Source organism: Mesoplodon densirostris, chromosome 19 (assembly GCF_025265405.1).
Source record: "Mesoplodon densirostris isolate mMesDen1 chromosome 19, mMesDen1 primary haplotype, whole genome shotgun sequence".
Classification (NCBI taxonomy): domain Eukaryota; kingdom Metazoa; phylum Chordata; class Mammalia; order Artiodactyla; family Ziphiidae; genus Mesoplodon; species Mesoplodon densirostris.
This window is the reverse complement of record NC_082679.1, coordinates 65,035,619-65,057,993: the sequence shown is the minus strand read 5'-3', so window position 1 is coordinate 65,057,993 and position 22,375 is coordinate 65,035,619. Positions and strand designations below refer to the sequence as shown.

The window sequence follows — 22,375 nt, the reverse complement described above, 5'->3', positions numbered from 1 at the left end:
GCCCCTCAGGAAAGGAGGGGTCTGGCCCGAGTGGCCTGACGAGCTGGCCAGGGGACAGAGCGTCAGGTGACAAGCCCGGCCCAGGGCTGCAGTTCGGAGCCGAGTGCCGGCCCTGACACCCGGCCCCGGAGGTGGCTCCAGGGAGGCAGCTGGCAGCCCCCATGAGCTGCCTGAGCGAGCGAGACGGAAGGAGACACGGGTGGCGGGGCGGGGACAGGGCAGCTCCGGCCGCGTGCGGCCCGCCAGCCTCCACGCCAGCGGTCCCCTCTACGTACCTGGGAGTCGGCCCTCAGCTGGGTCGCCGCGCAGCTTCCACAGGGATGGGGATTTCCTGGCTGCCAAGAAAATGGGAAGCATGTCAGCATCAATCTGGTGCTTGGCCGCAAGCCCTGGGGGGGCGGGGCCCGGAGAGAACATGGAGCCTGCAGAGCCCCAGGGAGCCGACGTGGGCTGCGGGGAGCTGGGTGACCGCAGGAGGCCCGTGGGCAGCTCAGCCGGGCCCGGCGGGTGGGGGAGCCCTTCAGGGGTGGGGTCAGCTGGTCACCTTCCCGCTGGGTTGAGGGCGATTTTACGTTTCTTATCGTGGTATTTCGTGGGCACAGATCACACGTTCCTGTGGTGGAAGTTCTGCAGTGAGAGGTCCCCCCCCCACCGGCTCCCCCGGCCCATGGACCCTCTTCCGCTGCCCTGCTGGGTCAGCACACGGGGCAGCTTCTTGTGTTTCCTTCCAGAGTTTCTTGATGCAAATACCAGAAAATATGAATAAATATTCCCATTCCCCCCGTTTCTTCAACAAAAGATAGTCTGCTACACGCACTGTACTTTTTGCATTAAACAGTGAATCCGAGAGGTAAAATCCCCCAGAACCTCATAAAGTGACGCCTGGCTGACGTCTGCCTGTCCATTGCTCCACCCACACGCAGGGTTCTGCAGACCGGCTACTCGTATACCCAGACCTCTCCGGACGGGTGGATGCTAGGTTGTCCTATTTGGGCCTTTACAAATAGCAGAGCAACGAATACGCGTATGTGAGACCAGCAGGATAAACGCAAAGAAGAAATGGCACCGTCAAGGGCAAATGCATTTGCAATTTGGAGAGAGATGGTCAATTAAGCGCTATTGCGGTTTTAACATTTGGCCACAAATTCTTCCATCCTCCTCCTTCCAAAAGGTGGAGCCCCAATCCCTCCCCTCGAACAGGGGCTGGACGTGGCGACTCGCGGCTAACGCACAGAATACACGCCCAACTTCTGAACCCACGGAAACGGTACGTAACGGTTCACTGTTTCAAGCTGCCATGTGTCACACAGCCTTAGGGAACTATTGGGACAACTCTTGGGGGTTGTACTGACTGGCGGCCCTCCTGACAACGTGGAGACTCCAAGGCTTTAAAGTGAGTCCCGGCGTCAGAGGGCGGGAAGCGTGCCCTTACCTGGAGGTGGGCAGGCCGAAGCCTGGGGAGGGCTCTGCCTTTCCTGCAGCTCCCCATTGACTCATTCATTCATTCACTGACTCTCTCACTCATTCAGGGATCTCCACGTTTGTGCTGGATGCTGGGCCAGGCGTTGGCCACATAGTGGGGAGCAACTGATTCTGCCTTTGCCGTGAAAAGTCAACAGGAACTATGGATGAGGAAACGAAGGCTCAGAGAGGTTGTGTGGCTTGTCCAAGTCACACAGCAGGTAGTGAACACGTAGGGGTGTGAGGCAGGCCCCTGGGGACCATGCTTGCACCGTGCGGGACTAAGTGGCTCTGCACCTCAGCCCCCGCCTCCGGGCCCCTCCTCCCTGGGGTGGCCCTGCCTCCACGTGCTGACCTGTGGGCAGGGCTCAGCTACCCCATCAGCCTCTCTCCTCTGTCCCAGGATGGCGGGCCTGACGTTCTCTGCCCGCAGCACCCCATGCTGGCTGCCCCTCCGGGGGCACAGGGGCCCATCTTGGGTGCTCAGACTGTGGGGCAGGTTGGGGACAGCGTGTGCCCGGGTCTCGGGTTCCCACCCCTGCCCAGGCTCTTGGCAAAGCCCCTTGGTGCTGGCTGGTGTGGGTTTCAGCAGGCCTGGGGCCCCTTTGAAGTGGGGAGATCCAATCCCCCAGATCCCGGCCTGCCCCCAGGAACCCCACGAGCTCAGGCGTCTCCTTTTCGCTGAGAAACACCACCTGGCCCCAGCCTCTGGGTAACTCAAGCCCGCGGTGGTGCTGGCTGGCTCCAGCTGGGGTGTGGGCGGCAGCTCCTGGTGAGGGGCGTCCCGCCACGGGCCTTGGGCCCCTGCCGTCCGGTGTTCCCTCCCCATGGACCCCAGGCCCTGTACAGTGTCCAGCTTCTGCTCCTGACCCTCTGCCCTCACCTCCCCTTTCAACCCGCCCCGTTTCCGCTGGGGCCTCTCCGTGCCCTCCTCCTCCACCTTCCCGAGTCTCACCCACTTCCAGGGAGACCGTGAGGGAGGTGGGGTGTCAGCTGGGCCCGGGCTTGAATCCTGGCTCTGGTACTCCTGGCTGCAGAACGGGGTGATCACAGCTCTGGTGTCAAAGGGCTGTGGCCTGGGGGGTGGACGGAACAGCAAATCGTTCACACGGTCCTGCCCGCACCCAGCCTGCAGGTGTTAGCTGCGAACGTGGTCACTGCTCCTCCAGGCTCCTCTCCGGCCCACCTCTTCCAAGAAGCCCTCCCAGTTATGTGTGTCCACCTGCGAAGCAGGTATGATCTCGGGAGCCCTCGGGGGTGGTACTGTCCCCCCACACCGGGGGACTGGGCAGCTCAGCACACAGATGGCCCCGTCTGGTCAGAGCTCTGGGCCCCGACCCCACACGCACCCCTGGGCCCCCCGGTCTTAGTTTCCCCAGCTCTAGACGGGGGGCTCGAGCTGATTACCCCTCAGGCCGCCCCGGCCCCCATCTTCCATGACCCGGTGACATTGCCGCTTGGGGGCCCGGCCAGCACCGGACCTCGCTCTTGCCCTGCGGCCCCCTCGGCCTCCCTGCTGCTGACGTGCCCAGACGTGGGAGGGTTTAATTCTCCTGTTATGATGCTTTCTCACCAGGGTGGGGCTGTACCTTCTTCACCGGCAGGGGCCCGGCCTTCCGTTTCCCATCCTGCCAGAGAGTGAGGCCACACGGCCCAGTGGGGTAGAGGCGTCTGCCCCTCCGTCCCCTTGTCCTGTCCTGGCTTTGTCCCAAATGTGTGCTGAAGCCCTAGCCCCCAGTGCCCTAGGAGGTGCTCAGGCTTGGATGAGGTCGTGAGGGTGGGCTGTGTGCCTGCTCTATCCCAGCCTCGGCCCGGCGGCGCCCGTGTGTGGCGTGGCGCTGGGTGGCAGGACGGGTGCGCGCAGGAGGGCACAGGTGGGGGCAGGCCCAGACTGCTGTCCCCTCTCCGTCACCAGCCGTCCCTCCCCGAGGAGCTCACAGCTTTAGGGGACGGCGCTGAGGCAACAGCAAGGACCACAGAGGACAGTGTGGACACTGCCTCGACCTCCTAGCCTCCCTGGCAAGGTCAGTGCTCACCCCCACTACAGCCGGGAACAGAGGCTTGGAGAGGGGAGGTCGAGCCCCTAGGGGTGTGGGCAGGCACAGGCATCGTGACGCCCGTTAGCACGGAGCTCACAGCAGCCGGGTGTGAACGGGGCAAAGGGAGCGAGAGGGGTCTGGCCGAGGGGGGCGGGGACACGCAGTCGGAGAGGCCCCCGTGAGGAGGTGACCCTCAGCGATGCGTGGCCGGGCCTCAGGTGAGGTCCCTCTGGCACAGCCTCGGGGACGGGTGTCCCGGGTGGGAGGCTCGGTGAGGCTGGGGCGGTGAGTGCACGGTGCTGGCAAGGGGGCGGGCCAGCGCGGGTTTTACTGGCGGGTCGGGGGTGCTGTGGACACACACCCACCCCAGGCCCCCGCCCCACTTCCCGGATGCCCGTCAGGAAGCAAGACGTAGGCGCTGTTGGGTGGGACCAGGCTATGATGGGCAGCTGGGCTCCAGCCTGACCAGATGCAGATGGGGAAACCGAGGCTCCCAGGGGACTCCGGCCTGTCCGAAGAAGAGCCTGGAGCAGGACCTTGCCTTCCCCACCACAGTGGGAGCCACCAGCCTGGCCCACTGCACTGATTCCCCATCCTGGCCGAGTCTCCTGAGCTGCACCTCCCTGGGCGCTGGCCTGTGGCTTGGTCCAGCCTCCCCCGCCGGCCCGCTCCCCGATGGGCGCCCTGCATGCCAGCTCTGCCAGGCAGGGGCCTCCGCTCCAGGTCAGCCATGACTAGCGTGGCTGGAAAAGCGTGAGGGGCACAGCCGTGGGCACCGGCCCTCGTGGCTGCACCCATGGCCTCCCCCGCCGGCCCGCTCTTTCCGTGCCCCTGAGCCCATCCCTTGAGCCCATCCCTGCCCCTTTCCTGGCCAGCCCAGTGATGGCCCCAAATCCTGGGCAGCGAGCGGAGCGGTGCAGCCCAGGACGACGCGGGGTCTCCGTTGGCTGACCCTGAGCTGCGGGGCTGTGATGGCGGCTCATTCTGACATTTATTTTACAAATATTCCCTTTTCCTTTCGCTTCAAAAGCTGCCGCTTTGCTTAAAAAACTATCTGTTACTCGAGCGCTCAGATAAACCTCTGGAGGTAAAATTATATCTGAGATATGGCCCGAGGGTCTGTTTAAGAATACCAGGCAAATTATCAGCTGCATTTATCTTAATTACTTTGGGGGAAAGTGGAGGCTGGCGTTGGACGGGGCCGGGAAGCGGGGGTGCGTTCCGCCTTATCGGGGTGCATATTTGAGATCCTTTAACAGGAGGGAGATAAGAGGAGCACGTGGGGAGAAAACGATGTCTTCGAAATTGACAGGGAGGCGGCCGCGATTCGTGCTTAAAGGCAGGCCCCGTCGCCCGCGGAAGCTGCCGAGGGCAGGCGCCGGGTACCGGCCACTCGCCCCCGTCCTCGGGTTCCTCTGAGACCAACGTTTGGAGGGTGTGAAAAGGCTCCCATCTTGGCCGAGTCCTCCTAGAACAAACCCCACAACCTGCCGACACCACACGCCCTCACTCTGGACACGACGCAGAACCAGGGTCTTAACTCTAAGCATGCTGGGAGCCCTGGAATTTCAAGCGGGGTCTGGCGGACGCTGCACAGGATGGAGCTGGGGGCGCAGAACGGTCTGGGGCAGAGTGGACATGGGAGGAGAAGGGGCCAGCTGTCCACACCTGGGCTCTGCCCAAGAAGCTGCTCCCTGACCTCAGTCCCCAGGTAGCAGCGGCTCACCTGGCACATCCCAGAGGCCCATGTGGATCCGGAACGCGCTTGCTGGCTCTGCTGACCGCTGGCTGGCATCAGGAGGGCCGCCAGAAATCAGAGGCAGGATCCCCGCCTGGCCACCACTCCCGCGAGGGACCGCCCCCGACACCTGTGCTGACCGGCGCTCTCTGGTCCCCTGGACACCAGCAGCTCTCCAGGGGCCTCGGTGCCAGACCTGCGGGTTGGGAGTGACCACACTGGCCCACATAGGCTGAGCAGCGAAGGGCCGAGGAGTGAGACCAGAGACTTCAGAGGAAGAAAGATGCACGGTCTGCGGAGGTCGAGACGCTGGGGACGCACGCTTGCCTGGGGCCGCGGGGAATCCTGCGCCCTCGTCCCTGAGTGCCTGCTTCAGTGCCCACCTGCGAGAGGTCTACACCTGGGCTGCCCGGGCCCTCCCACCCCGCTGCCCTCTGCCATCACCTGATGCCACTCTCCCGGGCACCTGCTCGCCTCTGCCACCCTCCGCGTTGCCGCGGGCCAGGCGTGCTCCTGCCCAGGCGCCTGCACGGGCCGGGCCCTCCCTGGGTGCCTCCTTCCCTCCTCCCCAGGGCAGCCCCGATGCTGCCTGTGCCTGGAAGGCTCCCCGAGCTGGGGGCTGGCACAGCCTCTGCCATGAGGCCCGTATGTCCGTCGCTCGGGGAATGTCCTTTTTTGCTCTCTGCCTACTGCTGCACCGTCCCCCGCTCCGCACAGCTGCCGCTCGAGGTGGGCCCAGGCTGCGGTGGCTCAGGCCCCACTCTCTGCCCCTTCCTGCCCAGGGTCCGGCCCAGGCTGGAGAGGAGCCAGGTCTGCCCAGCCCTGCTGCCGACCTCACAGGGCGTCTCGGGAAGCGCTGCGGCCTCTGTCGGTAAGGGGGCATGCCCCCGACCCCTCAACACAATGCCACAGAACAGGACGAAACGTGCATCGGGGAGCCTGGGGCCCAGCCCTCAAGGAGGAGGATCCTCTTCAAACCTGGGGCTCCAGGTCTGGGGGGCCAGCAGGGGTGGTGTGCAGGGCGGGGTCAGGTCCCCCTCAGCACACACAGCTGCACACACGTGTGCCCACAGGCACGTGCGTCCACAAACATGCGGACGCATGCCCAAACACGCTGATTTGCACGTGTGCACGCACGCACACACAAACACGCACGTTCACACGCACATGCGTGCCCCACACCCGCACACCCTTTCCAGGGCCGTGCACGGGCTGCCCTCTCTCTGCCTCTGGCCCTCGTTTCTAAACGAGGCCTCAGGGATGCTCTGCGCACAGCAGTCAGCGGGCGGGGGGCTGCCGGGGCAGGCAGGCATGGGGGTATGGAGACCGTGCCCTGGGGCTCCCCATCTCTCCACGTAGCGTCCGAGTCCAGGAACACGTGCTGGCAAGGCGTTCTGGGAACACGTCTCACACCCTTGAGGGTAGCAGTGCACCAAGCTCAGCCTAGCGCACTCCGGGCGACCCTCACCTGGCCCTTGGAGGGTCCTTCTCCGCTGCTTAGAGGGACCGCCTGGGTCCCGTGTGCAGGGAGCATACTGGGACTCGGCAGCCCAGAGAAACCCCCAGCTGAGTCCGGGGTGAATGAAGCCGACTGTCCCAAAGCCAAGAGGCGGCTCATCCGGGGCAGGCTGGTCAGGGCATGGAGGGCAGTGGGGCTGTGAGGACCTGGGACGGTGGCTTCATGGAAGCCACTTGGAAAGCCACAGTGGACGGGGTGTTTTCTACAGGTTCACCCAGCGGGCAGTTTGGCCTCGGAACTCCAGGACAAGGACCTCTGGGGGCACCTCATCCAGTGCGCTCACTTCACAGATGAGGAGTGGCAGCTCAGAAAAGGCGCTGGCTTGCCCAAGGGCACACAGTGGCACAGCCAGGCCAGGGCAGCGGCCCAGCGATGCTCAGATCAGCTGACAGCAGAAGCTGGGGTGTCGGTGGGACCAGCCCCAGCCTCCCGGAGAGGCGAAGGGAGACACCACTCTGAATGCCGAGTAGCGGTTCTGGAAAAGCACCAACAGCGCCCAGGCCTGCCCTTGTCTCGGAGCTCCAGCTATACAAGCCCCCGTCCCGTCCACAGAGAAGAGAAGGTCAGGTGAGGGGGAGGGGTTCTGAGGACCCCGGAGGGGAAGTTGGAGGGTGGAGGCGGCTCGGGCCCTAGGTTGGACCCGGCCCCCCGTACGGCTGCAGACCCAGGCCTTGGGCTCTGTCCGGAGCAGACGTCCCCTCTTGGGGAATCCCTGTTGTCCATTACTACCCTCCCCCCACCTGAGGGCCCCAGCAGAAAGGCAGGAAGCCCAGCACCCCAGCCTCGGGCTGGACCTCGGGCTCAGGGTCATGCTGGGAACACCCTGCAGGGTGAAGGGTGTTCAAGGCTCCATGTGATTCTGATTTTGTGGGAAAGGCTGACTCCGTCCTGTCCCCCAAACGACCCACACGCGACTGCTGATTATAAACATCCAAGTTGCCCTCCATCACTTTAACCCTTCAACACGGAGTCCTGCGGGCACCGTCGTGACGGCGCTGGCATCTGCAGTGGCTCTGCCCGTGGCCCTCTCTGGCTCCACTACCCTTGGGTGAGAGAGGGACCTCCAGACCTTTGCTGCCCAGGGTAGACCAAGGACCAGTGCCCAGAGGCCCAGTCTGGGTCTGAAGCCCGAGTCTGAAGCCTGGGCAGGGGTCAGAGTGTGCAGGGAAGTTTACACGCTGTCACCCTGTGACCCTGACGTGTGACAGAGATAAGCTGGGATCCAGGCGGGAGGAGGGAGAGGTGGGGACGCTGCAGAGTGGGGTTGGGGAGCCCGGAACACATCAGGCCTCCCCGCATGCTCTGCGGGCTTATCTGGGGCCGGGCTTGGTTCTGGCTCCTCCAGGCCTCAGGACAGGGTGTCCCGGGCAGCCCTCTCACCTGCCAGCCAGCCCGGGGTGTGCATCAGACCCATTTTACAGGAGAGGAAGCTGAGGCTGCGGCAGGTAAATGAATTGGGACACGGCTGTGGGATTCCCAGCCTGCACCCCCCAGACCCCTGGATGGGGTTTGAAAACTTCCTGGCTTTTGGAAGCAGCCCATCTCGCCCCGAGCAGGCCTCCACATGAGAAACGGGGGCCCACGTAGAGGTCACTGTGCCCGGTGGGGCCCCGGGGATGGCGGGCTTTAACGAGCTATCTCCTGAGTGACAAGATTAACGAGCTTCCTTGGCTGCGTTAATTACTGTCCCGTCAGGTTCAGAATCCTATCAGCCTCTTTTCTCAATTAAAAGTGATTACGATTTCACATCCTCAGGACCAGAGATCAGTGAATGCCCCCACTCAGGGTTCTGAGTTGGGGGCTTGGGGGAGGGCCGTGTGCCAGGCAAGGCATCCCAGGCAATCGGTCCGACGAGATGCCTGCCGCCTGCCAGACTCAGGGCTGTAGCCCCGGGAAGCAGGCAGGCACTGAGCCCCCATTACAGATGAGGAAACTGAGGCTCAGCATGTAGGGGCCGGGCTCCTCTGTGTTGCTGGGCTGGGCTGGGCGCCCCACTCTGGCCACTTCGAAGCTCTGTCCACTCTCCTGCCGCCTCGGCCTCCACGGACAAGCCGGGCCCGCGTCCTGAGAGGGACACAGGGGTTGGAATCCTGCTGCGGGTCCCCGATGCTGCAGGGGCTCCCTTGGCTGCAAGGGGCGTCTGCCATCACCCCAGTGCCCAGACGGGACACCGAGGCTCTGAGAAGGGATGTGATCCGTCCACGGCCACACAACCGGAAGTGGCCCTGGACAGGGCTGTTCCCCGGTGTCTCCTGCGAGGCTGTCCTCTGGCAGAGTGCAGCCTCAGCCAGTCTCTGGGCAGCTGGGCTCCGCGGGCCTGGCTGATCCAGCTGACCGAGTGCCCCCGTGAAGCATCCCCGAGGGCGCCCTTGCTGTGGGCGGGGGACCCGGGCTTGGGAGGGGCCGAGCTGGGTGGTGGGGGACCTCTGGCTGCAGCGGCCTGGCTCCGAAGAGCCCCAGGTCCCAGGAGTGGGGGTGGCTGCCCTCCTCGGGGCGTCCTCCAGGCTTTGCTGTTCCAGAGGGCGGGAGGCCACAGGGCAGGAGGGTGGAGGTGGGTCCGCGGTCAGGCCGCCCTCCCAGTGCAGCCTGGCGGCCTTCGCGCCCTGACCCACAGCCCTGACCCACCTGAGGGCCTCGCCCCCTGCTGCCGTCCCCCTCCCGTGCCTCCTGGCCGGTTCGCTCCCACCTGGCTTTGGACCCCAGCTCTGTGGCCCTAGCAGCCTCGCGGGGCCTCCGGGGGCTCCTCTGGCTGGAGCGGGGGAGGAGCGCGTGTCTCCCTCTCACTGTCCCTTGCCAGGCTGTCCAACGGGCCAGGCCGGCCACCTTTGGCCACATTCACTCCTAGTTCCTGAGGCCCAGTAGGTGCTCACGTCTGGGGAGCCCTCGGCTTTTGGGGTGAAGTCTGTGGGTAGCGGGGGGCATGCAGGCCGGGGGGAGGAGGCCAGGCGGGGCAGCCCCTTCCTTCCTCCTTGAGACACTTGGGACTTGGGTGGGGCCCGAGGGACACGAGGTGTGACAAAGTGCAGGGAGCCAGAGGCCCCACCCACGGCCTCCTGCCCGTTTCCCGGCTGCACGGCCAGCTTGCCTCGCTGTCCACCCCCAGCCCTCACGCTCGCTCTGCCACAGCTCAGTGTAGCCGTCTCACCAAGGCCCCTCTGGCATCCTCCCTGCTGGTTCCTCCCCTGACGGCACCTGTCACCTCCCCTCCTAGAACACAAAGCGGGGTGGGGGGTGGTGGTGGTGGGAGGGGGCTGGCCTGGGCTCCCTCCCCGCTGTCCCCAGAGCTCACCCAGGGCCCGGCTGCAGGGGGCACCACTGTCCACAGATGGGAAAGCCAAGGCCGAGGCCACAGAGCCAGGGGCAGCGCGGGGACGGAGCCACGCCTGTACTAAGCCACCCACCCCTGCCTCAGCAGGACACCCCTCGGCAACCTCACCCCAGGCCCGGGCAGGGAGCACCCCCATCACGGCACCCACCAGCTCTGCGTGGAAGGGGAAAGCAAGACCTGGAGGGTGAACGCAGAGCCAGTGGGTCGTGGAGCGGGACTGCAGGCCGACGGGGCGGGCGCTCACCCACGTAGCCCGGTGCTGGGGACAACGGGGCCGCTGGGCCTCCAGGGCAGCGGCGGCTCCTCCTGGAGGCCGCCCCGCCCCAGCCTCTCATCTACCGTCTGTTCACTGGCTCAGCACCCTGCTGTCCCGTCCGCCCTCCTCTGGGGCTGTAGGAAGGAAGGAGGGCTCCAGAGCGAGACCTCCAGGCCTGTGTCGCTGCTCCCGTCCCGCCCCCCGGGTGGGGCAGCCTCCCTGGTCTCACCCGGCCCCACCCTCTCGGACACGCCTATTCCGCCGCTTCTCCCCAAGGACAGAGCTTTTCATTCGTTTTATGTGTTTCTGTGTCCCCCAGTGCCAGGGACCCTGCCCGGATCAGCACGTGTTTCTTCAAGGAGGGGGAGGGGTTCAGACTGCTGGCACCCGCCCGCCACTCTTCTTCCCGCTGACGGGTTCACGGCTGCATAAGCGCCTGGCGCCCACCCCGCCTGCTGGGCAGCTGCTCGAGCCAGGAAATCCAGCACAGAGGCAGCTCTCTGATTTTTTAGGAAAAGCCAGAAATCTAGGTTTTAAAGTGAAATCTCCCCATTTTGAAACTCTGGCAACAAATTCATATAAGACAAAATAAGGACTGTGAGCCGAAGCGCCTGGGGCGACTGGGCCTGTGGTTGGTCTTGTGTGACCTTTCTTTGGGTGGGGTCCCTCCCAGACTGGGCCCACAGTGGTGGGGGGGGCGGGTTCACCCAACCGCTCATTCACTCATTCACCTGGTGGCCAGGCTGCCCTCCAGGCGCTGGGACAGGACCGCGGACAGAACAGGATGGACAGGGACCCCACCCCACGAGGCCCAGTTTACGGCAATCAGGATGTGAACACAGGTCTCCCGACGCCACGGCTGGCGCAGGCCTGCGGTATCCTGGAAAGTTCTAGGATTCCCGGAACCCCTACTGGAGTGGGAAAATCCTTCACTACCTGTCAGAGAGGTTACTCCACGGGCCCCGGGTCACACAGCAGGCTGCGTGGGCTGCAGAGAAGGCCGGCTGGGGGAGGCTGAGCAGACGGGGGTCGGGGGGCAAGCTGAGCACTGTGGCCTTGAGCCAGGCCCCCACCCAGGCATGTTCCTGGCCTGAGGCTGGCCTGGGTTCCAGCAGGGACAGAAGCGTTCAGGCTCTCCTCCCGGGTGGCAGATGCCAGCGGCTGCCCGTCACTGCCCGTCACCTGACCACCCACAATGAGCAGGCGGACCTCGCCCTTTCCAGATCCACTGCCAGCCGCCTGCCTGGTAAGGGTGGGGTCCTTCCCTGGGGAGGGCAGGGCTGGCTGGTGGCGCGGCCTGCTAGATCCGCAGGACACTGGAAGGGGGGACGGGGTCCCTTCCAGTGTGTGACAAGCAGGAGAACTTCATCCTCACTCTGCAGATAAGCCCAGAGGGGTTGAGACAGTTGCCCATGAACACACAGCCGCCAAGCTGCAGGGCCCGGAGACCTGGGTTGGCCTCTGTCTGGCTGCATCCCTGGTGCCCCTCTCTCGCTGGACCAGGCCACCATTTCCTGCCAGGTGACTGTGATGCCCCATCCCTGGTTTCCCTGGTGGCTCCTGTACTCCACTCTCCCCAGAGCAGCCAGGGGGTCTCTCCAAGCACAGATGGGGCCATATCCCCCTCTGTAAATGCTCCACAGCATCGCTGGTATTGGAATCAAGTCCCACCCTGGCCCATAAGCCCCTGCACCATTGGGGTCTTGCCTCCTGGGCCTTCTAGAAAGCCTCGAGCTCACGCACACCTTAGGGCCTTTGCTTTGAGGTTCCCTGTGCCTGGAACGTTCCTCTTAGACCTTCCATGTCGGCTGCCTGGGCTCTGGACCCCTCAGCTCAGTGCCCCTCCTTGGAGGGTCCGAACAGGAGTGATTCACCTTCTAGTCTGTGTCTCGTCGCTTGTGGCTCCTCCACCCCCTGAGTCCGTCTTTGCCCAGGCAGTGCGAGGGGCGGGGCACAGGGGTGCTGTGGGCTGAACTGTGTCCCCCGCCAAAGGTATCACCAAGTCCCAACCCCCGGCACTTGTGAATCCAGCCTTATCTGGAAATAGGGTCTTTGTAGAGGCGACTGATTTAAGATGAGGTCATCCTAGGTTAGGGCGGCCCTAAATCCAGTGACACCATCCTTATAAGAGACAGAAAAGGAGAGACACAGACACGGAAGAGAGACCATGTGAAGATGGAGGCAGAGACTGGAGGGATGTGGCCACAAGCCAAGGATGCCTGGAGCCCCAGGAGCTGGAAGAGGCAGGAGGGACCCTCCCCCAGAGCCTCCAGAGGGCGCGCGGCTTGACCAACCGCTCACTGCTCTGTGAACAGTCCACTCTGGCCAAAATGCTTGGGGTCACGCTGCCCCCTCCTCTCCACCCCGACATCCAATCCATCAGCAGCTCCCGTCGGCTCCACCTTCAACCACGTCCAGGGTCTGACGTCCTCCCGGCACCTGCACCTTGGTGGCCCTGCTCCCACCTGCTGGACCACTGCGGTCACCTTCCTGCACCCGTCACCACCTCCCCACTGCCTTCTCCCAGCAGCTGCCAGAGGAGAACCCCTGCCCGGAGCCCTCGCACACCCGACCCAGGGCCTTCACCCCGGCCTCCTCTGCCCAGAGCCGTGCTCCCCAGACAGCCACGGACGCTTGTCTCTGGCCACAGGCTGGCTGTTCAGCGGGCATCTCTGACCACTGGGTCCACCTCAACACCTTGTCCCCAGGACTTGCTATCTCCTTGTCCTGCTTTATCCAGTTTTAATTTAAATTTCAGGGACTTCCGTGACTCTGTGCTCCCAATGCAGGGGGCCTGGGTTCAATCCCTGGTCAGGGAACAGGTCCCACCACATGCCGCAACTAAGAGCCCACATGCCACAACTAAGAGCCCGCATGCCGCAACTAAGAGCCCGCATGCCGCAACTAAGAGCCCGCGTGCTGCAAGTAAGAGCCCGCACGCCGCAACTAAGACCCGGCGCAGCCAAGTAAATAAATAAATATAAAAAAAATTTCATCATGAAGTGTATCATAATTAAAAAAGCACATATTTACATATATCCATAGAGCATACACGTTTATACAGCATATACGTGTACGTATGTGTACACACACACATACACACATGCACACACAGCACGTAAGAGGGAGAACGCTGCCCTGAAGACCCCTGTGTCCCCACTGCCCCTGCGGGGCTTCCCCACGCGGGCAGGCCACCAGCCTCCATCACAGACGGCCGTTTTGCCCGGGTGAGATCAGACTCCACGGTCTCACGTTCCCCTCCTCTGTCCCCCACTCTGTTTGCCAGCATCCTGCCATTTCACGGCTAGCTCTGCGGCGTCCCCCGGGGCGCTGACATCGCACCTGCAGAGCTGCAGGGGGGTCGGGTGGGACTGAGCCACAGTGAGGTGGGGGACGTCCTTTCCCCGCACACTGACCTGAGCTCAGGGTTCCTGGGGGGACCTCCATGGAGCCCACTCTGGGGGTCTCTGGAGGCACGACCCACGCTGTGGTCCTGGAAGGCGAAGCCCCCGTCCCCTCGCCTCCCTGCAGAGGGGCCCGATGCAGAGGGCTGGCCAGGGAGGGGCCCTGGTCCCACGGGGTGCAGCCCGAATAACGCGGATATTCATCCCAGACAAGCCCTGGCTCTGTTGGCCTCCGAGGGCGGCGCTGGCGGAGGCCCGAGGAACGTCCCTCCCTCCCCAGCCCTCAGGCTGTTTTTCTTTCATCAGTTGGAGAGAAGGAGGGAAGAAAGGAAGAAAGTGGAATACTTTGCAGGGACCAAAAAGGCACCGTGACCATGTGTTTCCTTGATGGCCACGGGGTGCCCGACCCGGGGAGTCCTCTCCCTCTGGCTTTCGAGATTGCGGTGGAGGGGGGCCGGCCTTGAGCCAGAGAGGGTCTGCGGGGACTGGAGGGGACAAGGCCCGTCCAGGAAGCCTGTGTGAGCCAACCCCTGGGGACCGGAAGGGGGCCTGAGAGAGACACGGAGGCGCGAGAAGATTCCGGAAGGGCAGTGCTATGCATACAGTTGGTGCTAAATGAGCATCTGCTGGAATGACTTCTGGGTGGCTGGCAAAGCCGTTCTGAGCCCCCTGGAGCCTGGGACCCTGACCTCTCTTTAGGCCTGTCCCCTCTCACTGGCCTGATGGCAACAGCCCTCTCCCTCTCTGTCCTCAAGCTTTAATTCCCCTTTGTTTCTGTAAAGCTTGTACTGCTGCTCCAAAAACAGACTAAAGGGGTCTTAGGAAAAATGATGCCTACACCACAGGGGTGGTCAAGACAGAAACCTAAAGCCAAAAACCTCACAGGAGGTTCAAAGTAAGCTCCGCGCTTCCGGGCCACCAAGGCCCAAAGGGAACAAAGCACGGTGCGCTTGTCTCTTGTTATCTGACCAGAGGGGAGCACACACCGTAAACAGTTTTCCTGCAACCCTGCTAATCAATCCCCACCTCCCAGCATTGTGGTGAGATTAAAAGAGACGCCAGGTGTCGAACGCCTGGCCCATAGCGTTTGCTCAGCGGCTGTGAATTCCCTCCTCTGTGCACCAGATGAGGAAGCTGGGGCTCAGAAAGGCACATGGCTTTCGAGGTCACTGTACAGCGAGTGACTACAGGAGGCCAGGCGCTGAGGCTGGCAGCCAGAGCTCGTCCTCCACTTGCCCTGCTTGGGGGGGAGGGGAGTCCCGGCCCAGGTGCTGCCTGTGTCTGACCGTGTGCCCAGCCGAGGTCTTGGAGCTGCCATGAGCCTGGAGGGGCAAATCACCAGGGCCAGTCTCTCCCCAAAGCATGCGTGGCAGCTCTGGGGGCCGTGGGCACAGGGACCTGCCACGCACGCTCTGCCCTCCTAGGCTGCTGGGGGCTTCTCATCTCGCTAGGAGGGACCACTGGAGACCCCGATTGTTAGAGGATCTTGAGTGGGGAGAACACAGAGCAGGGAAGGACGGGGCAGTGCATGGCTTTTGGCAGGAAGGTGACCCTCCAGGGGTGACGCCGACCCGGGGGTGGCCGTGACCTGGGGTAACCCTGACCTGGGAGTGCTCTTGACCTGAGGTGACCCTGACCTGGGGGTGACCCTGACCTGGAATCAAGCCTGTGGAGGCTGCAGCCTGCACGTCCTGCTGCTCTGGGATGAGGGAACCAGAGCCTCAGGGGCTGAAGGACATGCTTGCCACGGGCTCCAGCTGACGGGACAGGAAGGGGAGGCAATGTGCTGTCCCACTCCCTGCCCAGCTGGCGTGTCCCCGTGGTCCCCTGGATGTCTCCCAGGCAGCGGGAGCGAGCCCCACTGCACGCACTAGAAAGCCAGACCCTGCCCTTGACCTGGGGGCTCTGTGGCCTCCCCACTATGGGACCAGGGACCCCGCCCTGGCCATTGTCTGTAGGGGCAGGTGGGGTGAGCGGCAGCCCGAGGCAGGTGGACCCCAGAGAGAAGGGTCCTGGCCCCGCTCACGAGCTGGGGGTCCAGGCCAGTCAGCTCCCTCTCAGGAGAGTGGGACCGAGGCCGTGTGGTGTCGTGGTCAGAGCACACGCACCACCATTTCCTTGCTGTGTGACTTCAGGCAACTGACCTAACCTCTCCGAGCCCCCTTCAGCCACCTGTCAATGGGTCTGACAATCGTCCCTACCTCACAGGGTCTGTGGGGTTACATCAGACAGTGTAGGTAAAGCACTGAGTTCATTATATGCTTCAGTGAATGTAAACTATTATTTCATTATTATTATTTTTGTATTAATTCACCTCTCCCATTGCCCGGAGGATGCACAGACAGGCCTGGATGTCAGAGATGAATTTAGATATTTTTAAAGTGACGTTAGGAAAACATCTCTCTGGGACCCCATTTCCCCATCAGAAAAATGGGTATGACGCCACCAGCCCTGCCCACCCCCGGGGCTCTGCTGGGAGGGTGGTGTCTCGGCTGAGCTGGCTCTTGGAGGCTTGGTGGCTCCCTCCCAGTGTGTGCCCCTCCCCTGCCCCAAGTGTCCAGCAAATCGTGCCTGTCACAAGGTTCTTGCCCAGGCAGGCTCTGAGGCAGGCAGTGTGCATGCGTGCATCTGTGTGCACACACACGTGGGGAACCCTGGTGTGCACGCACATGTTCAGGCACATGCACTGGCATACACACCCAGGCAGCTCTGGGCCAGCCGCTTCTGCCCAAGGACACAGGCCCCCCAAGGCCCTGCCACCTGCCAGGCCGAGGCTGGCCGCTGGCTCCCGCTGGGGTCACAGAGGCTGGAGAGCGAAGGCTGGGCACCATCCCGACAGGTTGGCCTCAGGCAACTGCAGGGGATGACTGACAGATGCCACCACTTCCAAGCCTGTAGGCACAGCCTGTTGATCTTTTTTATCCCTAAAACGATGTGTTTATGCTAATTTTAAGAAAAAGATTGGAGGAAATAATAGAAAAACAACCTGGAAGCCCAAAATGCCATCCACAGAACTCGGTCACTGTGTCACGGCCCCCAGGTGCCCTGGGGAGCCGTCTTGGAGATTAACGGGGAGCCAGTGGGCTGCGGCTGAGACGCCCACCCTGTGCGGCCCCAACAAAGAAGCGGGGTACCAACGGCGCACGCGGTGTAATCTGTCTCGTAAAAAGCAAACAGAAGCCGTCTAGGCACCAGACCCGTGCACAGGGAGAGGATTCTGGAAGTTTGTGGAGGGGACTGGAGGGGACTGACAGGGCCTCGCCTGCTCACTTTTTAAACATCTGTGCCTGAGTTTCTGACACAGAGCAGAAATTGCTTTGATGATGAACAGAGTCCAAGAGGCACCTTCTGAGGAAGCCTGTCCCCCTCTGCTGAGCTTGGGATGCGTGTCCCCGGCCGTGGGGGATGCGGGATGTGGGGTGCTCCTCTGGGGGACGGGGGCTGCACCCCAGAGGCTCTGCAGGGCACCTTCAGGGAGGGGCAGGACCGCCCCCCCGCAGGCCCGGAGGTGAGCAGCCATGCCGGCCCCTCCCCCCACGCCCCCCGAAGCACCCCCACCCCGTGCTGGAACGCAGCTCCGGGCTCCACGCATGCGCAGTTCCCTGGCTGGTGTGTCCTCTGGCCAGGCCGGGCCGTCGCGGGGCCTGGCTGGGCACCATGGCTGGCGGTGGCAGTGAGCCAGCTCCGAAGCCCCGTGGAAAGTTGTCCCTGGCTCCTGCCACCTTCCAGCTTTTCACATCTCAGCTGCTTTTAATTAGTTTCCTTCAAAGTCCCCAACAGCAATTCAGCCACGTTAGCGCTCGCCAGCTGCCAAGACTTGTGTGTGTGTGTGTGCGCGCGCGCGCGTGTGCACCCGCGCATCAGCCTTTGGGGGGGCGGGGGGCGGGAGAAGAGTGCAGGAACCATCTTGAGTTGTTAAAGTGCAGGGGCTTTTCTGATTCTGGGGCCAAGAGCTGCGGGCTGGAGGGCGTTTGGGTCCTGGGCCGTGGGGCGGGCCAGCAGGGCTTGGATGGGCTGTCGACGGCCAGGACACTGTGGCCACGCTGGGGCGGCTGGGAGGGGCTGGTCTTCACTGTCCGGACACTCCAAACCTTCTCTGCATTTCCTGGGGGCCTGTAGGGCCCCCCCCAACTCTGCTCTGCTCTTGTTCATGCTGCCCGGCCGGGGACCCAGGCCTACCCTCTCTCAGCCTCTTCCACCCACGATCCCCTCCAGGCCCTGAGGTGCAGATGCAAATGCCCAAAGGGGCGGGGCGAGAACACAGGTGAGGTGGGTGTGCTGAGGGTGGGCAATAGGGAATGCTGGGGACTGTGGCCAGCGGGGGCTTCAGGCCCCAGGTGACTGTTTCCTGGCAGCATGATGGGCCCAGTGTGGATGCTTCTCTTGGGTTTCCACCAGAAGCTTGGATATCCTTGTGGAGTTCTATGGTTTTAAAAACAGCAGGGGCCAACTAAATACACAAGGTGGATTTGACCCGGGGCTGCCGGTCTGCAATCCCCATCCTGCTTGTGGAGGCACCCGAGGTTCAGGGCTTGACCCTTCTGGTTCTGCCTTATTTCTACTCCTGGACCCTCCCTGCACCTGCAGGTGTTCCCTCTGTGGGAACATCTGCTTCCTGCCTGCCCAGCACCCATACTCCTGTTCCTGGCAATAGCACCTTGGGTTTCCTCTGGGAAACCACCCTCCCCTCTACTGTGAGCATGTGGTTCTGGTGGGGCTGACCCTCCCCTGTTCTATTAGACTGAATTCTGATGCCACTATCTATTTGAGCACCTGGATCCAGCTATGCCTGAAGCTTGCATGCATAACCAAGTTATGTGAGCCAACAGGGTCTTCTTTTTACTTAACCTATTTTGAGTTAAGTTCTAGTCCCCTGTGGCTGAAAAGCATCCTGACCAATATAACCTCATGGGGGTGGGGGTGGGGCGGTCACAGGTGACCCTGCTGGGTGTCAGTTTTGTTTTGGGTCAGTCGCTGGCTCTCTGGAGGGGCCCGAGGCGCCCAGTGATCTGCTCGTTACCTCTCTCCTCACTCGGCCACCCGGCCTCGCCTCTCTCCCCGTGGTCTCAGCCTCCTTCCCACTGTCCCCCACCTGCCAGCTGAGAAGAAACAGACCACCCCTGAGTGCATTTGTTCACACACTGGCACATGCCTCCTGCCCCCCATGGGCTGCGAAGCAGCATCCTGCACCAGAGATTTCCAAACTGTTCTTGTCCACACTCCCGGAGCCCCATAGCTTCTGGGGCCCAGCCCTCCTTCTCTCCGCCGAGAGGGCCTAAGGGGATGAGACCGTAAGGAGATACAGCGACAGGATGGCCTCCGATTCGTTCTCATTTAGGTTAAAAGGACAAATAACCCTTCACACCAGAAACTCACTAACACACCCTCTGAAACGCCCCCGCCACTGAGCACCAGTTTGTCTCGCCTCTGAAGGGCTGACTGCTCTTCTTGGAGTCTTCACAGGCGAAATGACGTGGCATCTGGCATTTGCTTTAGAAAATGCAGTAAGAATAAGCACGGAGGCAGGGTACCAGGCGTTAGTAACTATGGCAGTGGGTGATGGGCAAGAGCTCGGGATGCCTTTCTTGCTACCTTTGATTACATTTTAAAAGGTCCACCATAAAAACATGAAAACAGTTATCCTATAAAACAACTACCACCACAAAACTTCCAACGGTTTTTCTCAGGATCCCAGAATTGCCAGCGAGCTTTGGGCCACCTGGCAGCATGTGGACACTATCCACACTGTCAGCTCCAGGAGGACAGCTTTCTGGAGGGAGGGTCCCTCAGCATGGTGAGGGCAGTGGGTGGTCCCTTCGGGGCCTCTACGCAGACCAAGAGAAGGTACGGTCCAAACTGGGCACCTGTGAGAGTGCAAGGGTAGTAAAAGAATCCAAGCTATTAATTCATAATAATTGCAAAATAGAAAGGGTCCCCGATCAAGATGATAAATAAGCAAGTAGAGATTCACACAGTAAAAAAGTGGGATGCACTCGTGGGGCACCTGCACCTTGTTCCGGGGGCTGCTCCCCAACCCCAGTGTGCCCTCCACAGGCAGCTTGCAAGCTCCCCGACCCCATCCGCCCCTCCCCTCCCTGTGTCTGGACCTTGTAAAAGTTGAGTGTCCTGATCTCTACATATCTTCCACATATTTGAGCTCTGGTATGTGTGGCTGGTGTTAGCATTTATGGTCTTATCTTCCTAGGGTGAACTGGTCTTTTTATGGGGTCTTTCTGTTCCCCTCGGGTTGGTCAGACGAGAGAATCAGCAGAGCCTGGGGAAGCTTAACTGGCCACGTGACACTGGGCACACCCCGCCCCCCATCCCCCACCCCGCACCCAGCTTGTTTCCCCACCTGGAAAATAACCCGGTGAGGGTGACGAATGGCCAGCGGGCCTGCATGGACTAAGGGCCCCAGAGACAGCAGGGTGAGGCTGTGAGGCAGGCGTGCCCCGCCCCCCGCCACGCCCTGCTCCTGGCAGAGCCGTGACACTGGAGGCCTGGGGCACAGGTGTGGGCCCAGGTGGACAGTGGAGGAGTCAGGCTGTGACTGGGGGCCAGGCCCCACTGGGATGCCAAATGTCTGTCTCCATGGGAACCTTCGAACACTACATGTCCACACGGCATTCTCATCCCAGCACACTGTGCTCCGGAGAGTTTATCCTCCTGCCGTGGGGCAGCGTCTACTCCTGGTCCCCGGAGTCCTCCATCCACCTGTCCACCTGGGTTACTCAGCCTCCTGAGTTGGATGGGAAGCTCCGGGAGGACAGGACCTAGTCTGAAGGGTTCACTCTTGTGTCTGCTGCTCGGCACAATGCTTGGCAAATGCAGTCATCCATCTACCCACCATCCATCCATCACCCATCCATCCACCCATCATCCACACACCATTCACCCATCCATCCACCATCCATCCACCCACCCACCATCTACCCATCCATCATCCACCCATCCACCCACCCATCATCCATGCATCCATGCATCATCCACCCATCCATCCATCATCCATCCACTCACCATCCATCCGTCCACCATCCATCCACCATCCACCCATCCACCATCCATCAACCCATGCACCCATCACCATCCACCCACAATCCATCTATCACCAAGCCTGGAATTCTAGTCTTGGGGCTCTGAGTGCTGTAATTTACCTCCCAGCTCAAAGTAGGGCTGCCGGTGCTGCGATGCTTTGGAGTAAGCAACTGCCCCCCTCCCCGACCAGGTGAACCCCCTCCCCCGAGAGAGGACCTGACATGATTGGCACTGGATGGCATGGGTGCCCGCAGCACAGACACCATCTCTGACACCGTCAGCTCTGTTCCAAGGCTAGGAAGGGGACACGCCCTCCTTCTCCCCAGTGCTCACGCCTGGTCAGCTCTGTGATCCCATGGGGGGAGGGACCTTACGCAGCCATCTGGGGACTGGGTCCTTTTTCTCCCTGAGCCTATGGAGGGTCCCAGGGCCTCGTGGGCCAAAGAGCCGGCAAGGGGCTGGGGGTGGGGGAGCCAGACCAGATCCAGGACACGGTCCGTCCCTCTCCTCAGGGAGACGCTCCTGCATCTCCCAGAGGGAGACACTACCTTGCTGGCTCCGGGCCCCTTCCCTTCCCTGCTCCATCCCTAGGCACCTTCCCTGGGCTGGTGCAGACCCCGGCCGCAGTAACCCGCTGTGCTGGGGGTCCTTGAAGACCCTCCCGTGCCACCTGGAGAGCAGGGCACCTCTGCCTGTTATCAAGATGCCAAGAGGCACAGACGGAGCCAGGGTGCGAAACCAGCTCACCCTCAGCCTCTGACTGGGGTCCCTGCACTGTGGCCCCTAGCTGACCCGCAGCTGAGCCAGCCCTCCTGTTGCCGCTGCTTTGTTTTCACAGCTGAGAGGAGGGACTGATTGGAGAGGCTGGGTCCCAGGCCCCGAGGAGGCCGCTGGGTGCGGAGGTTCCAGAGGGCAGGCATAGGCAAAGTGCTTCCAGGAACCACAGTGACTGCGGGACTGTGCTCCTTCCCGGCCAGCCTGGGTAGAGTGCTCCTAGGAGAGCAGAAGTCACTCTCAAAGGCCTAAGTGTGGGCCCCTCTGCCAGCAGGTGGGGCCTCAGTTTCCCCATCTGGAGAATGGAGCCAATTTTCGAGCTGCCAGACCCCGGCGGAAGCTGGGGTCATGAGGATGCTGAGGTTCAAAGGCTGCCGCAGGCTGGGGCAGCACCCAGGCTCGGGTGTGCTGACCCTGGAGGTCAGGCTCATCCACTGGTGCCCCTGTCCCCTCCCACCATGAGGGCCAATGGCTCCGGGCTCCCCAGCGATGGCCACGACGGCAGGTGCTGACAGGAGCAGCTCACCTGGACCCTCCATTCACCCCAAGCTGCCACCTCCATGGCCTGGGCTGATTCTCAGGCTGATCTGTGAGCAGGCACAATGACGTAATCCCCAGCTCCCCCCTGAGGAATCGAGGTCCAGAGAGGTGGGGCCACACTATGCTTGTGTCATGCAGAGCCTAGCAGGGGTGGGGACTGGAATGTGGCTCCTGCCTCCTGGGTGCCCTGCCCCTGGGGTCCCAGTGCTCCTGCTGGCCTGTGGGCACGGTCCAGCCCTCCCACTTAGGTGGCCCTGGGGAAGGAACACCCATGAGACAGG

General features: G+C 62.3%; 1 protein-coding gene across 2 annotated transcripts in view; it reads right to left on the bottom strand.

Annotated features, from left to right (window-relative positions):
• The window catches only part of ZNF469 (zinc finger protein 469), a 49,391-nt gene that overhangs the window by 14,591 nt on the left and 12,425 nt on the right, over positions 1–22,375 (bottom strand). The window contains exon 2 of one of the 2 annotated variants that reach the window (XM_060083907.1): positions 276–335. The gene's annotated coding sequence lies outside the window, so the exon portion shown is untranslated. The remainder of the gene's footprint in view (positions 1–275; positions 336–22,375) is intronic. The other variant, XM_060083908.1, reaches the window with a different exon arrangement.